Genomic DNA, 16,463 nt, shown 5'->3' with positions numbered 1-16,463 from the left:
TCGATTATGGAAATCTATATCCATATCCACAGAACGTAGAGAAAACGGTTAGACTTCGGACAATATTTTCCAGTCAAACAGGACTAAATATTTTTCATGGCGTCTTATTTTAAAATCTTATTTTGTATCTCTTAGAACCAAATTGAATTGAACTTCTCCAGTGTACAGAAATAAATACAAGACCTGTGGCCCCATCATGTGAATATAACCTTAAGCTGCGACATGAACGCAGCTCGGACGTGCTTGACATTGACTGACTGACTCGTGAGGTGGAAGTGCTGGACTGGACTAGGTATCCCCCTCATGGGGTCACTAAGGATGCTTGCTGCCATTTAGTTTAGCTGCAAATAAAACGGGCAGCTATAGGAGGCTAGTAAAAGCAGAAAAACTCTGTCCATCTTGGTCAGTTGGACAAACTGCAGTTCCTGTCCGAGTTGCCTGATCCATATCCTCCATTTCGTGTCTGACAAATGACGCAAAGCCAAAACGGCAGACGAAACATAGCCATCAATCAGCGGGCCAAGTTATGACGTCCGCACGTCCCTATCGTCCTTCCGTTGGCCACGTTTTATTCGCATTTTTATTAAGGCCTACAATCATTCGGATTTGTCTTTGGCTTGCGTCACTTGTCAGCGCCAGTTGGAGTCTGCTTCGATCAAATCTGTGGGATTTGCTCAAATCGTGAATGGTGGGTGGTGGGTGGGGGGCGGTGGATTGTGAGCTGTGCTGTGGGCAGTGGGCGGTGGGTGTCCTTCCTCAGATATATATTTATTGTCAGCCATGTCACACTTCATAAATATTTCATAAATTGCTTCGCATTTATTTTGACAGTAGCGCCAAAGTTTCGACTGCCATTTGTTAACCCTTTCAGCTGCCGCTGTTGCTGCTCCTGCCTCTGTTTTTTTTTTGTTTCTTGGCCCGGTTATTGTTATTTCTGTTATCATGCGAGGCAGTCATTGCCAGCTGTCACACATATTGTCCTTGGAAGATCCCTCACCTCCGGCCCCGGTTCGAATCCAGGATCTGCTCTTCATCGTCCTCTGCTCGAACGTTTTTTAGCTTTTAGCATACCTGTCACCAAAATAAAATGAAAACTAGTTGCCAGAGCAAACTTTCGCTCTTCTTCGCCTTAGAAGCCTGTCCCAATATTGTTGACACATATTTCTGAGGAAGAGCCCTAGATGGCTGGCTGGCTGGCTCGCTATATGCATATGCCTGCCACGCCCCTATGCGGCAGACAGACTACGCCCCACTGCACTTGAGCTGGCTGGCACATTACTTTGGCCGTCACTTTGCCCGCCGCTTTTTATTCCCTCGATTTTTACTCCGAATTTTTTGTGGCCTCCTTTCTGGCTTTAAGTTGTGCTGCACAATTTGTTTGCTCACCTGCCGCCCCTCGGGTGTGCTTCTTTTTTTTTGCAGCCCTGCCACTTTCGTGAGTCCTGGCAACTGCTTAACGCCCAAATTGGCAGCACCTGGCCAAAAGTGTTGGTCCTGGCAGATAAGTAGTCGACGGGGCTTTTCTTCTCTGGCTCTCCTTTGCTTTTCTTGAGTTTTACTCTTTTTTCCATTTTTTTTTTGGTCTGTATGCTTTGACTTTCAACGAGCAGCGAAATTATTTTCGCTGTTGCAAGTTTGTTGCAACTTTTGCCTAACGCAAAGTGAAAATTTGTCATGCTCGTTGAGCTTCTTCATCCATGCCAGTGCCCGTGCCCGTGCCGCCGTCCTTCTGATATAATAAATTCCTTCAGTTAGGGAAAAATGCTCCGCAAAGACAAACACAAGCTCGGGCACAAACACGGCAAAACATAAATACGGACTTGGCAGACAGACTCAAACTTTTAACTCACTTGCCAAAATATTTTAGCAATTTTTGAATAAAACATTTCCAGACTCCATTCCAGACAAATTCCATTTCCAAACAAGATTCCAGACATCGCAGTCGTTTTGACAGCCACCCCCATTACCTGTCGTACCTGTTTAGTTTAAAAGTGAATTTCATAGGGGTCTGAACTTAATTAGTTGGAATTCCAGAGTCCCTAATTTTCTCTTACAGACGTATGTGCGTTTCTGAGAGCTAGTACTTCTCAGAAACTGCTCTTACCTTTCGATTGAGTCCTGGAAAGGGCCAAGTCACGTACGCTGGCAGACCTCGATCTGCTGACTAATGCAATGTCTCTGCAAATACATAGAGAGGGGGACTCGAATTAGTTGGATATTACGTATTATAATGTCATGTTTTGGTCTTATTACGGCCTATCCGAGCCACCCCTTAAATTATAGAGTGCCTGCAATTGGATATTCCTAATTCATAAGCCCCACTGTGGGCCTGAAACGTTAATGGAAATTACACATTAAATAAGCCATGCAGGAAAATATTTGATAGAGGAGAGAAAGCCCATTGTCATGCAAAGGAATGGGTGTAGTTTCCAGCTTAAATACTGAAAAAAAACAAATACATCTGAGTTGTTTTAAAAATTAGCGTTTTTTGCACAAAGGAGCCTGGCCCAGCGCCTCTCATAATCCCTCCATTATGCTGTTTTTTATGCCTGCGCTGGCTTTTAATGCCCATTTGTAGGCCTGGAAGATCAAAGGCTTGGCCCGGGCCCAATCTAATTGCGTTAATTTTCCAGTAATTGTGGTCCAACTAAGTTCGCCTCGCAGCCGGGACATGCGATAACGTAAACAGCAGAACAGAGCCGGCAACAAAGGAAAAACTATTAACACGAAGGGGACACTGGAACTCTGGGTGAGGTCCTGTCGGGGCGGACATGTGTGCGCGGGGATTGGGAGTGCGTGGATTGGGCCGCCACGTGGGCGTGGATGGCGCGTTATTCAAATAGTTTCGCTTGCCGGGCAATGAGAAGGCGATAACAAACGGCGATGACGACAACCCAAAGCGGTTTCCCCCGAGGGCGGGCCACGCCCACATATGTGGCGTTACATGATAATAGGGTGGAGGTGGAGAGGCCTGTATGAAAATGAAAATGAAATAATTGCATTGGCTACGCCTAAAGAGGAGGCACAAAAAATGCTGACCTCTCCCCGCAACTTTAGTTTTCTTTTTTCCGGGAAACCGGAGGATTGCGGGGGTGGTTCCAGTACTTCTGGGGGCTGGGAATTTGTGCTTGCTGCAATCATAATAGCCTCCAACGTTAGCTGACCATTCTGGCGGTTTTTTTACTCATTGCCGTTAATTATGCCCGCATTTCTGGCCTCCCCCGATCTAGTTTTCTTTTTTGCGGGCCGAGTGGGGGCGAATCCAGTTTTTCTGTTATTTGAATATTTAATAAGATTTATGCCATTCATGCCGCCGATGCCTTCTCGTGATTAAGCATTGAATAATTGCTGACGAAGGCGAGTTTCGGGGCAGGGGCAGTGCTTTTGTGGCAAACCGAACAATTGTCTGGTGGCGTAGTGGCATGGTGGAGGTGGGTGGAGTGGAGGGACGATATCAGGCATCTAAATTTGATTGTCGGTGGAATGTCAAACAAGTTCAAACGGCGGCTGCCAGTGGCAACCGACCGAGTCGACGGACCGACCGGCGAAGCCAAATGAAACCTCAGAAAGGCTGTCGAACAGCAGCGGAAAAATCAGGAAAATGCCATGCCCGGGGGGAAAACATATGGAAAATTGGATTCAAAGACATTGATTGCTCAATTGGGTGAGGCTTTCGGCGGTGGTGGTGGGTGTACACTGTACAGGTAAACATTGTATTTGCTTCGTAATCTGATACCGGAACACAAAAACGATATAATGTGTGGATCATTATGGAAATTATTTGGCCTATAGTCCTCGAAAGTGAATTAAAGTTAGGAAGCATGCAACTAATGTATTTCAAAGTAAGTCACCTACAGACCTATAGCACTTGGTCTGGATTTGATTAAAATTCAGTGCTCCTGCTCAACTGCCAGGACTCTCAACCCACATTTAAACAATTTGAACAATTTGCATGGATAACCCTGCGAGTCGCTTTCGGAAATTGTTTCTGCGCTTCCATTTCACGTGTGTGGGGCAATAAAAATTTAATATAATTACGCACAATTTCCAGTTCAAGTTTATGGCAGAGACATGCCCGCCCAGTCGGCCCACCCAGAAGAAGCTCATTCTTGGCAGGACGCGACGTGACTTTTGACAGCGCCCGAGCTGAGGTCCTGGCAGCTCGCTTGCTAGGCACTTTATGAGCCGCCGCCGCCTCCGCCTCGCCTCGCCAAGACAAACATAAACACTTGTGCCTCAAAGGAAGGCAGGGGCGGGGCGGCTAGAGGGCGTGGCACACTGCAGCTGATTTCATAAAGTGTAACAAGGCAAAGCTTTGAGCTCAAATGCTGCGACAAATAAGCGACAGCAGAGCCCAAAGCATCTTGGCAACAAAAAGTTTGCCAAGTGTGTGGCGGCAGCCTCCCTCCCCCACACACACACATACACACACTACCACTAGAACACACATCCGCATAAAGACTCACGCACAGGACACGGAGGAGTCACCGCTGCGGGGGCCTGCGAGTTAAATATTTGTTTCGCTTGTTTACATTGAAGACCCCAACAGCAAAGTTGCCACACGACTCCCAGCCCAGGGGCTCCGAATTGTGTCGCCACGCCCCGCAGGATAGCAAGTTCTCGAATGCCCTCGGCGGGTTGTTATTTCTTAATATTGAGAGCCGCGAATGATATGGGAGGGAGGGGAAAGATATATTTTATTTAACTGATATTTTTGAAACACTTCTCTTTCGGAGGACATCACCTTGAGGAAAGTATAGGGGGAGGAGGACCGTCTCCTGCTCCTGCTAATGTAATTGGGTAATAAAGTTGCTGGGGAGAGTGTTGAGCAGCACCTGTCCCATTACCAACTATATAAACATTAGTGACAAAAATTAATTAGGCCGACACAACAGCAACAGGACGAACAACAAACAGTTGGCCGCATCGACGCTTCCTGGGCCAGGACTCCTAACCATGCTAAATGGTCATAATCAACATCCGTTATGTCCACACCCACGGCTACGGCCCGGCCCGGCCCGTCCCGCCTACTGGCCCACCTTCTGGGCCAGCGAAATGTGCTCATTTACAACAAATAAACAGGGATATAAAAACCATGAAACTGATTTTTCACGCCATTTTCATTTACATTTTTGCGGTTGTTTTTTGGGGCCGCTCGTGAGCTATCTCCCTCGCACACGCATACGCTGGCAACAACAGCGGCAGTGGCAAGAGCAGTGGCCTTGTTGGGAAACGCATGTGTAATTAAAATATAATAATTTCCCCGAATACCGCAACAAGAAAATAAACAAACAAATAACAAAGCCCTGCGAAAGGAAAAGCTGGAGCAGCGAAAGCGAAAACAAAAGGAACCAGAGCACAGGAAAAACACAAGGCGAGTCCTGGAAACTGATGGAAATGGGGGACAGTTTTCACTCAAAACAAGAATACCGAATACCCTTGAAAGTGCTTGTTTTCATTCAAAATATTGTCTTTAAAGGTTTTTTTTTTAGGTTAAAAATAAGGTTTTAGTAGTTAAGGATTTTTCAGCACATCCTTTAGTTTTCTTCTCTGAATATTCGCTTAAGGACATGAGCCCTCAGATACACCCTCTGGAAGGGCATTATTATAGTAGGCACTGTATTTATGATGAAAGTTTCGAGTGGCCCGGGAGAAAGTGGGGCGAGATTGTCTCTCCCGGGGGCTGGCTTGGGCGGCGGCAGGTGGGCGGGGCAATGCCGAGGCACAGGGCCATCTGCCACAGTCGCTGCCACTGCCGCTGCCGGTCCTGCCAATGACTATGATGATAGCAATCCTGCACGCACAATAGCCAGCACAGGTGAGGCCCACCCCACGCTTCCGCCACCCCACTGCCTTGCGTCCTTCACCTCTGGCTGAGAAGCACCCACCCACTGAGGCCACCCACCCTCACCCACCTCACTTTGTTTTGCGCACATTTTTTACGCTCAATAAATGAAAATGTTCATATAAATATTTCATATTTCTTTCGGCTGGCGCTGCTACTATACTTTGGCATGTGCCACGCCCACGCAAAACAGTTTCCGCCCATTAAATTGACATACGCGCATTCGTATTCATTTCCCTTTTTGCGCTTTCACCACTCTCCACTCTCCTTTTTGCCACCTCCACCCTTGGTCCTTGGCATTTCCTCACTTTTTATTGCTCCTCCTGTTTGCAGAAGTCCTGTAATATTTTCGGTTTATGTTTACAGTTGGCAAACGCATTAAAATCACAGATTTACATTTTTTCTCCTTCGTTTCCGGCTCTCACCCGCACGCAGCTGAATAATTTAGTGTCCTTATTCTTGTTGTTGTTGTTGTCGATGTCGCATTATTGAATTTGTATGAGGGGAGGGGGGATGGGATGAGGTGAGGCATTGACAGGACCCACCAAGCGAGCTTATTGTTTCAAATGTTTTCTCTGGGATACTTGAGAATGCAAACTGTTGATATCTCACCCGCACCAGCTACCACTCCCTCATACACACAAAAAACACACACACACATCCTTGATGTACACCGGAAGTAATTATAGTGGAATATATAGTGGATAATTATAATGGATATAGTTTATTTTATGAATAAAATATAGTTTTTTAGCAAAAAAACCTTAAATAGTATAACTATAATATTTCTTATTTGTGTATCCTTTTTCACGACATTTTATTACATTTTTGATGTATTAATGTGGAAAATGATAACCTATTTTTTCGAGTGTCTTGAGGGTGCACTTTGGGCGGCTATATGCGACAGCTTAGGCAACATTGCCAAGTTGAGCATGGAAATTATTTTTTAATAAACACGACAGCAAACACACAGACACAAAGGGAACAAACGCTCATCCGTACCGCCCCATCCCCCAGCCCCCAGCCACCACCACCCACTCAGACACACCCCCTGCCCAGTGCCCCGTGCTCGAGTTGCGTGTCCTGCACCTTTGGCCAAAGTGGCAACAGCGTCGAGGGCAAAATAAATAAACCCACTTTAATATGCGCTCGTTATATTATTTTCTTTTCATTTTCTTGATTTTCATTTTTCGCCGCTTCTTCCTGCAGATTTTCCCCCGTGTCGCGCTAGCCCCCCATCCTCCCATCCAGCACCCTTCCTCGTTCGTCCTGTTTTTCTTTCATTTTTGTTTCCCTCCTTTTTTTTTGTGTGTATTTTTTTCATGTTTTGTTTGCTGCAGAAAAAAGTGGGTGGGAGTGGGGGTGGGGCTGAGAACGGCTTCACTTGTTTGAAGTGCCACGCTCTATTTAAAGGCAAATTGTCTGTAGTCCCTTTTACAAATATTGCGAATTTTTCGCCACCCCCCACCCCGCCCGGCTTCTTTATCATTCTTTTGCATATTTTTCCGCCGCTTTCTGTTGCAACCGTCCGAGAGTTGTTGCAAGGATTCAGCTTCGGCCCGCTGATCCTCCTCGGATTGGGGCTCGGATTAACTTTTTTTCACTTTTTTGTATCCTTGGCCGTCCGGCGAAAAGACAAACTCGATGAAAAGTAGCGCTCCAGAGTCTAGACACCGTGCAATGGAACTAGAACTGAAATGGACTCGGAATTGGGTGAGGCGAAGGGTCAAATAGCCATCTTCTAGTCGGGACCGGGGGCAGGTCCTGTTTAGTGCACTGACCTGCAGAATCGGCATTTGTGTACTTTATTGCATTACAAACGAGATGTTCAGATAGACAGTGGGGGGTAACTGAGTAGGAGGAGCATCTGGCGGATAATTTAAGGGCTCTTATTAAAACCCTAAGCACTCCCTGCCTCGTTTTTAGAATGTGGAACAGCCTGGCGAACTGATCCCCGCTCACCTGACTGGAACGGCTAGAGGCCGGAAATCCTGGCATTAGTTCAGCGGCCTCTGAAGCTCCTCCTGGGGACCATCTACGCCCATATCCAGCCGAGGCGCCTAGTTTCAATTACACACGCACTTGTGGGGAGGGCGGAGAAATGGGTGAGAATGAGGGGGCGGGCCGGGGCGGCAACCGAGGCGCCCGATAGGGAGAAAGTTCCACATTCCCTTTTGCAATTGTTGCGCCTTTTATTTGTTTGCTTTCTGCTGCCTGGCTGGCGTTTTTCTTGCCGCTGTTGTTAGGACCGTCGTCATCGTTTCGTGTCATTGCCTTTGTTTGCTTTCTGCAGCTCCCGCCCGGCCTTTCACCGGCCTCCAGCCCCAACCACCCTTCTGCAGGCCTCTTGTGTTTATTTTCTTTTTATATTTTGTTCGTGGCGCGCGCGTTACAGTTACGCACAGGAGCGGGAAAAGGACACGCATGTCCTCCCTAACCCCTTGGCTCGCACTCGTTAAAGGTAAAAATTTATTGTATCTTATTATTATTTTTTTATTGACAATACGTGACGCGTACACCAGAAACAACGAAAAAAACACAAGAGCAAGAAAGGACAAAGATCCTTGCTGGCATAAAAAGATTTCGTCCAATCGATTCTCTCGCCTTTTGCTCTTTTGTTATTTTATAATTTTCGATTGTTTTGTTTTCCCGCCATACATTTTTCCACTCATCCCAAGGCTTTTCCTGCTTTCAGGACCTTCCACCCTTCCCCTCCATTCCCTTCCCGGCCCTCTAAGACCCATTTTTTTTTTCGCTGACATTGCGCTTTTGTTGGCGTTGGCCCGCATGTCAGGAACTAAAATCGGATTCAGGACGCGTGCGTCCTCTGGCCTTTTGTGCTGCCTAGTTTTTTTTTAGTTTAGTCCCGTCTCGAATGCCATTAAAAGCGGCTTAGCGGCGATCCTTCATCATCCTTCGAGGGGGGTTGGCGTTAATCATTGTTTACGGCCCGGCGGCCTGAAGGACAGAAGGCCAGAAGGCCAGACGGCCAGGAAATTGCGACCCGCAAATCGAAGATTACCGCCAAACAATTAAGTTAATCAAATCCGCACAATGAAAATCAAGACATTACGACGGCAAAACTTTCACCAAGGATACCTAACAGCCGTCGAAGATACCAGGCCGTCTATTCACCCTTTTGAAGTCCTTAAAGAGCAGAAACAATTTGCTGCTACCTTTGTCGGATTCCGAACACACCCACAGGCGCCCACGCACACACTCTGATGCAACGAGACACACACATACGGCGAGGTCCTTTCATCGGGCGCTTTATCTACGCAAGGCGAGGAAAAAGTTTTTCCCCATTTCCCCAAATCTTCTGCGGAAACCCTCTCAACTTGCTCCGCCCGGGGCCAAGTTTTTCGTTTGCTTCAATTAATTTTCATTTGTTTACTAATCTAACAAATTAAACTAACGGTTAGGAAACGCTCACCAGTTCACCATCCCCCTGCCCCTGCCCCTGCCTCATCTATCCGCAGCTATCTCGTTCCGTACGGGTCATGCCTTGTGAAAAGCGGAAATTGAAAGGATTTTTCGGGCCCCTCGGCAAAGGAGTGGGCTTGACATCAAGCCATTGCCCGGGAGCGGCAAAGGGCCCTAGTTGCGGTGGGAAACTGGGTGGGGGAAATGGAAAATCGTTGCCTTGACACTGCCAATTGAAAGTTTAATCATCGTGACTGAGACACCGGTGGCGATGATTCCTGTCCCAGTATTTGTACGCACTGATTAGAATGGCTATTTATTAAAATCATGTTCAGGGATTCGAGGCTGAACTTTAAAGTCGAAACCATATTCCTGGCTTAAGTGAGCTCTGATGATAGCCATCTGGAGAGTGTCCTGGCCATCTGACCTAATCAATTCCTGCTTCCTCTCGTGCCCCTCCGGCTAACAAGTTGAATCATCAGATTTCTTATCAATTTCTGTTGCCGTTTCCCATTTCTGTTGACCCTTGCTGGGTGTCGTGTCCCTTCCCCATTATCCCGTATTCTTCTATTTCCCGTTCCCATAATTTCCATTTGCTATTTTTACTTTTCCTTTCGCTGCCCGAGCGGAACTGATTTCGGTGTGTATTTTATGCTAATTAATTTTTCACAGAAAAAATACAAGCAGAATACGACATTCCGATGGGGGATCGGTGGGGACTTTGTCTGGGAATTCGTGTGGAGGTGGCATAGAAACTCAATATAGCATGAATATTAAAGTTCTGTCATCGCTTTTAACATTTCCGAAAAATTGAAACAATATTTTAGCTTAAAATAGTTTAGATACTTATTCAAACTAAAACAAAATTGTTGTTTAATCTTGAAACCATTAGATAGAAGATATCTCATACCAGCTGTCACCTTCCGGCCATCCCATTCACCTTTCCTCCGAAGCTTACCCTACTCCAAAGCGAAATCTTTGATAAATGCCCAAATAATTGCCCGTTCAGGCTAAGCGTGATTAGGATCTTGGCCGTCCACTTTCCGCCCCGAAATAAAACAGAAAAAATGGCCAAACTTTTTGAGGTTTCATCCTGGGGAGACGTCCTGGTCGCGTCAAATGTCGCGCCGAAAATTATACCTTTTGCCAGGAAGAACCTAAAAAATGGCCAAATAGCTGTGTACTATGGACCCACTCGCGTTGCCATTATTCTTGTTGTTGTGCGGTGGGGTGTGGTGCGGTGAGGCAAACAACTTGGGCATTTTTCCGGCTTTTCTTTGGCGCTGACGTTGATGTTGGCTTCAGCCGCTTCTTGTTCTTGTTGCGTTGTATTGTTGTTGTGCATGCAACCACGCCCCTGACTGAATGCCTTTTCAATGCCTCCGGACTTTGCGTACACAGGAAGAAAAATTCGGGTGGCATTGCCTGAATAATTTATTCATAAACTGTATCCTTGTTTCGGGTGCAAGTGCAACTTTTTTCGCAGTACCCAGGCAGCTTCGGGCTGCCTCTGCCTCGTTTTATGTATTCAGTCTCAGTGCGCTCACTTGACTTTAATTCTCTTTTCACACGCCCACTTCGCGGGAAAACTGAGGGGGAGTGGCAGTGCGGCAGGCAGGGTGCGCAAGTGCAATTTCCTAACGGCTCTTAAGCTCCACAACAACGAGAACAAAACTATATGCTGCGGAGCGGGGCGGAAAACCACTGAAACATGGCCGGGCTTTGCATTCAGATGAGCATGTCAGCTGAAAGGTGGGCGGGCGAGGGGGCAAACCTCCACACCCACTCCGCCAGACCAACATTGAGTTGTAATTGCTCAACATGCCACACATTTCTACAATTTTATGTAGATTTAATAGCTTCCTGACGCTCCCAGGCACTGAAATGGCACTGAATCCCGGATCCGAGCCAGGATCCAACTGCTTGTCTCGCATTTCATTCGCTTGCGTGACATTTCATTTGAGTCCGTGTTCCGAGATTCCTCGGATATGTGCCGCAAATTGCTTGGGATTGGTCACTGGCCTCCTCCTATAGCAGCCCTTCTGCTTAATTGATTTAAAACAAAGTTGGACCCGGTAACAGGGGAGTGTTGCGGCCGATCGCGTGGAAAAGTTGCCTCGAATGGTAGGAAGGCGTTAGGAAGAGCCTTTCGCGAGCCAGAAACCTCCAACTTCCGGCACTTGACTTGACATGTTAATTGGCAGTCGGACAGGTACAATCATCCCTGCCAGTTGACCTCCGAATTTTTGATAATGTCTGCCTCTAACATACTTTTTTTTTATACCTTTTCTCTAAATATTAAAATAAATTCATAAGAAATTCCACATATTTCCTCTAAATTATGACAATCTCTTTGACCCAAATAGGTACCAAGTATCTCAGTTACACATTTGTTTTTAAAACACTCACATCTTTGCCTTAAATGCCGAAAATTCCCATCTTTGAATAGGGTTTCGGGGAGCTGGCCAAACTCTGGATGAAAATATGCTTAAACATCTCATTTGGCATTTCCTTTGAACATCCCTAGCTGCTGGCTCGTACATCAAATATGAATTCGCTCGGCATTCCGAGCCATTTGGAGCCACTGCCTCGCCAGCCTCAGCAGCCTCGACTGCCTCTTCCAGTGCTGCTGCTATTAAGTATCTGTCAGATACTTGGGTGCACATTTTGCATCTTGCTTGTAATTGTATGCAGTTCAGTACAGCAAGTTTCGCATATGAAATTGCCTTCCCCCCGCCCGACTTTCCCCGCTTTTTTGCGCTTTCCCAAAGCAGTTGATGGAGTGCTCCAGTAGCGAGTGGAAAGTGGAGCGCCCTGCAAGTAGTTTGCCAAGAATTGTCGCGGATTGCTGATGAGGCTGAATGCAGGATTCGAGCTGCAGCACCGGGGTGTGGCAGCTTGGCAGTGTGGCGGAGTGGCGAAGGGTGGACATTTGGTTGCCCAGCAATTGACGGTTGTGGCTGCAATTTTATATATTTCCCGGATCCGTGTCCTGCTTTTCCCTAGTCCTCTCTCCCCCTCCCTCTCTCCTGTCAGCTTTCGCTTTCCGCTCACCGAGCTGAAAGCCAAAGCAAACCAGCAATCCGCAAACTACAGCCGCAGCTGCAACTCAGTATCCGCCTCGCATCCTCGCATCCGTATTTGAAGCCCTGGCTCTGACTTTGGCTTCGGCTTTGGATGCATCTGCAGCCAGCCACCGAGTATTTCTATCTGTATCTGGGCCCTGGCTCGGTGCGTTTGTTTATGGTTTTATTTGTGCACGGCTTAACTGGGCGCATTGGCCTCCCCGCCCCCCGCCTCAGACCGTTTGTCCTTTGCGGCTGTGAATGCATTTTTCAAACAAATTGCAAATCATTGCCTAACAATAGTGCCTCTGTGATTCCACTTCACTTTGCCTTATCTCCGGGTAAGTCTCCTCCCTGTGTCACTCCTGCTCACATCTGGGCCGCAGCCCCCTGCATGTGTGTGCCGTTTGGGTTGCGAGTCTCCGACCGCAATGACAGTGATTTAGTTTTTGGCTGCGACTCTATTACATTGGGGTTTTCGGTCAGCAAGGGGCGACCCGGGCACCAAGGTTAATGTTAAATTCCCAACTTTCGACCCCGGCCATTTGTCAGCACGGGGAGGGGCCAGCAGAGTGGCCCAGAGAGTTGCACAAACTTAAATTACATTTTAAAACCCAGACAAGACACACTTTTTCGACCGGATCTATTTACGTTTGCGATTTGTCAAATGGAATTTCGCTTTGCGTTCGGCTTCCTTTTTCTGGCTTTTTTCGTTTGGCCAAGTTAATTTGCAGACATTTAGCCAGGAATAAAGAATCGGCAAAAAATGAGAAGCAACTGTGGAAGCAAGAGTGGAAAAGGATACCCAGAGTCCCCGCAGTCAGAGTTTGGAATTCATTTTATTGAATTAAATTCCGAGAAATGTCCCAGGGATTTGTTTGTCTTTGTTTGCTGCTACCACTGCCGTTTGTTTGTTTGTTTGTTTGTCTGCCAGCCAGCCATCCAGCCAGCGTCCTTCGTCCCGGGAAAAGTTTCCCAACTGCCAGGAATCCGCTGACGTTGTTTAGCCCACTTAGCAGGGCAATATGTATAAGAACGTATAAGTATACATCATAGAAACATGATTTCTGGCGTTTTATTGTGCTTGTTTGTTTACTGCTTCCACTTTCGACTTTCTCCGAGTGTTTGAGCGTCCATTGACCCACAAAGAAACAACACAGAGCCTCGGAAGCTGGCTTGCACACACAGCATAAAATTTCAAGCATTTTTCACCAAGAGCGGCAGTGGAGCGGCTGCCTTTGAAGTTTTTAAAGAACAGAAAGTGTTTTATTCGCAAATTAGAATTTTCTTTAAGGTGAGTGGCGAAGAATAGTTGGGAAAAGTTTTCTGGGAAATAGAAAATCAAAAGTGGTTTCCAAATACTTCACTTTTTGATCAGAAAAACATGAAGACTTTGGTAAAATATAATGTTTGTAAAAAATAACTAAAAAGTGAATATTTTTATCGACCATTTATTAAATTTATTTGAAACATAAAATAATAAAGCCACAATTTTTCAGCTTAAGGCATTACTAGAGTAATTAAATAAAAACATCACATATTTTGTTAACTTTCAAGTTCTATTTTGGTTTTTATATTTTTTGAAATAATTCATATCATGTCCACTTTTAGTTTTATTTTTATATTTTTGCCCCTAAAAGCATGCTGCAAAAATGCAAACTCTGCCTCTGATGTCCTTCCTTCACGAAACTTACTTGGCTGGCTTGATTATTTTTGGTCAGAACGATGATTGTTCTACTTTGCACGGACACTGATATATCCTTGTAGCTTTCACTTGTTCGCAAGGGGGGAAATTGTTGCAATAAAATTAAGTCGCGACTTGTTGCACTGCGGCACGCACGCCGAAATCGCACATTTGCACCGAAGGAGCTTAACGGGCTGTGCTGCGATGCGCTGGCTTTGCTGTGTCCTGTGTGATGAACGAGCTGGAAATCGCGAGCGAGCGACAAGGGACGACTTGAGGGCGACTTGGGAGCGACTCTGCGACGGAGGAACGGTTCTGCGGCAGAGCAACACGTTGTTGACACAAAGACAGCCTAACGAAGACTAATGATTCGCACGCACCCAGGACTGACAACGGCGGCAGCCAAGCAGCGAAACACCGAAGCAGCCAGCAGCAGCAGCAGTCAGCAGCGAAACGAGTGGGAACGAACCGAGCCTGCTAACAAGGCAGCACTCTCTCTTCGCTTTCGCTCCGCACTTTCACCCACCCCCGCATTTCGAATTGAGCTATCAACTGTTCCATTAGCCATTCGTTTCGCTCTTTCGCTTTCAGTTTCCGGTCGCTGCTTGTTCTACTTTCAACCCGACCATGCGCAGCTCTCGCGGGCTCTCTTCTCCCACGCTCTGCCTTTCAACCAGCCATTCAATCTCGCTTTCAACCGCCTCTCAGCACCTTCGGTCGGTCTCTTTGCTGCACTTGTTGTTCGTGCTCCCAGGCGGTCCGTCGTTCCACTTCCGTTCCATTCCTATTCATTCCGTAGCGCATCGCGGGCTCTGTCTCAGGACTTTTCGCAGGACCATTCTGTTGTGCTGTTGTTCTTGTTGCTCCTGCTTGTTTCGAGCATTTTGTTGTGGTGTGCGCAACAGGTTCACCCCACCCCCTTAGCCGACCGCTTTCCACGCCTAGCCCATAGCCACCCCACCTTCCTAGCCTATTTTCATTGCTTTGGTTTGCTTTGCTTTGTTGGTGTTTCGCTTTTGTTGGGGCCCCGAAGAAGGTCCTTGTGTATTTATTTGCAGGCTTTTCGCTTGCCGGTTGTTTTTTATGGCATATGCAAATACGTGTGAAAAGTCTCGGTACCAGACCGAGTTCTACGAATTTTAGATACCCGATAATACGAGGCTTAGAAAGGTTTTATAGAGAAAATTATAGAGTTTTTAGAAGAATAAGCTAATAAATATGAAAATATAATAAGTGTTTATAAATTATATTTAATATAAGTATCAAATGATTATATGTATGAGAAAATTATAAAATTAAGAAGTTCTATTACCTAAGTAAAAAATGTAGTCTCTTCAATTTTTCCAAAAATTTTGCAACTATTTTCTTAGAAAACTTTTCTAAAATATTATAATTTATTAAAGTATACCCAAATATAAAACAATCTCTAACAAATAAACAATAAGCCATTTCATTTGAATTTTTCAACTATTAGAACTGATTATTTTAATGCCCAAACAGTTTTAAAATCGTGGTCTAAAACAAACAAACTTTATGACTTTTTTATAGATAAACAGGCTTGTTACGTTCTCTATTCCGAAAGCAGTATACCTGAGCAGTAAAGCCCTAAAAAGTTTTGAGCCTGCTTTGACTTTCACTGGGCTTCCAGGCGCTCCACCTGCTCCCGCCCGGAATGCTTCTTTCTAGCTGGCTGTGTTGGCTATAAATAAATTTGCATATAATTGTTTGCATGTCGAGTGCCTTTTAATTGATTTTATTGGTTTTACAAGCACTGCACACGGCAGAAAGCAGTAAACCAAACGCAGCGAAACAACAACAGAAGCCTCTATGTGGCACTGTATGTAAAGGCCTATCTCCGTGTATATATCGCTTAAGCTCTTATTCGCCGCTTTTATCTCCGTAGCTGCATCTGCATGAGCACCTGCATTTGTATCTGTACTATTTGTATCTGAGCCTGTGGCACAATTTATTTACTTGTAAGCACTTTTGGCCCAACAGCCAACCGAGTTCATATATGAATTAACAATGCTTCATATCTCAATCTGACTTTGTTTGTCTCTCTCTCTGTGTGTGAGTGTGTGTGTGGGTTCTGTATAAATTATGCAATTTATAAGCTGCATATTTTATAGGTCGCAGGTCGTAAATTGTTATCCCACCCGCTATCCCACCTCCCGCTATCTTTGGTAATGAATGCACAATCGATCCACAATTTTTGCTGCATTATTTCATTTGGCTTAAATCAATTTTTGCTGCAATTTAAACCGAGCATATTGGACAAAGTAAATGAACTAAATTTACCTTAATTCCCATTGAGATGGGATTACCATATCCATTTATACAGACATTTGTTCAAAAAATAAGTTTGTAACATTTTCCATTTGTAATCCAAAACTAAAACCTAATTTCGAGAGGGCAAACAGACTGATCTGTAATTAAGCCCAACTGA

The 16,463-nt window shown here is 45.7% G+C and overlaps 1 protein-coding gene across 2 annotated transcripts in view; it reads right to left on the bottom strand.

Moving 5' to 3' along the window:
• LOC6507340 (connectin) overlaps positions 1-16,463 on the bottom strand; it is a 100,064-nt gene that overhangs the window by 23,786 nt on the left and 59,815 nt on the right. The window contains exons 1-2 of one of the 2 annotated variants that reach the window (XM_001956181.4): positions 14,028-14,455; positions 2,105-2,178 (exon numbers count right to left, since the gene is read on the bottom strand). The gene's annotated coding sequence lies outside the window, so the exon portion shown is untranslated. Of the gene's footprint in view, positions 1-2,104; positions 2,179-14,027; positions 14,456-16,463 lie in introns of those variants that run through there. The other variant, XM_032453866.2, reaches the window with a different exon arrangement.

This window comes from Drosophila ananassae, chromosome 2R (assembly GCF_017639315.1).
Source record: "Drosophila ananassae strain 14024-0371.13 chromosome 2R, ASM1763931v2, whole genome shotgun sequence".
Lineage (NCBI taxonomy): Eukaryota > Metazoa > Arthropoda > Insecta > Diptera > Drosophilidae > Drosophila > Drosophila ananassae.
The sequence above is the reverse complement of the archived record's forward strand: the minus strand, read 5'-3'. Positions and strand labels throughout refer to the sequence as shown.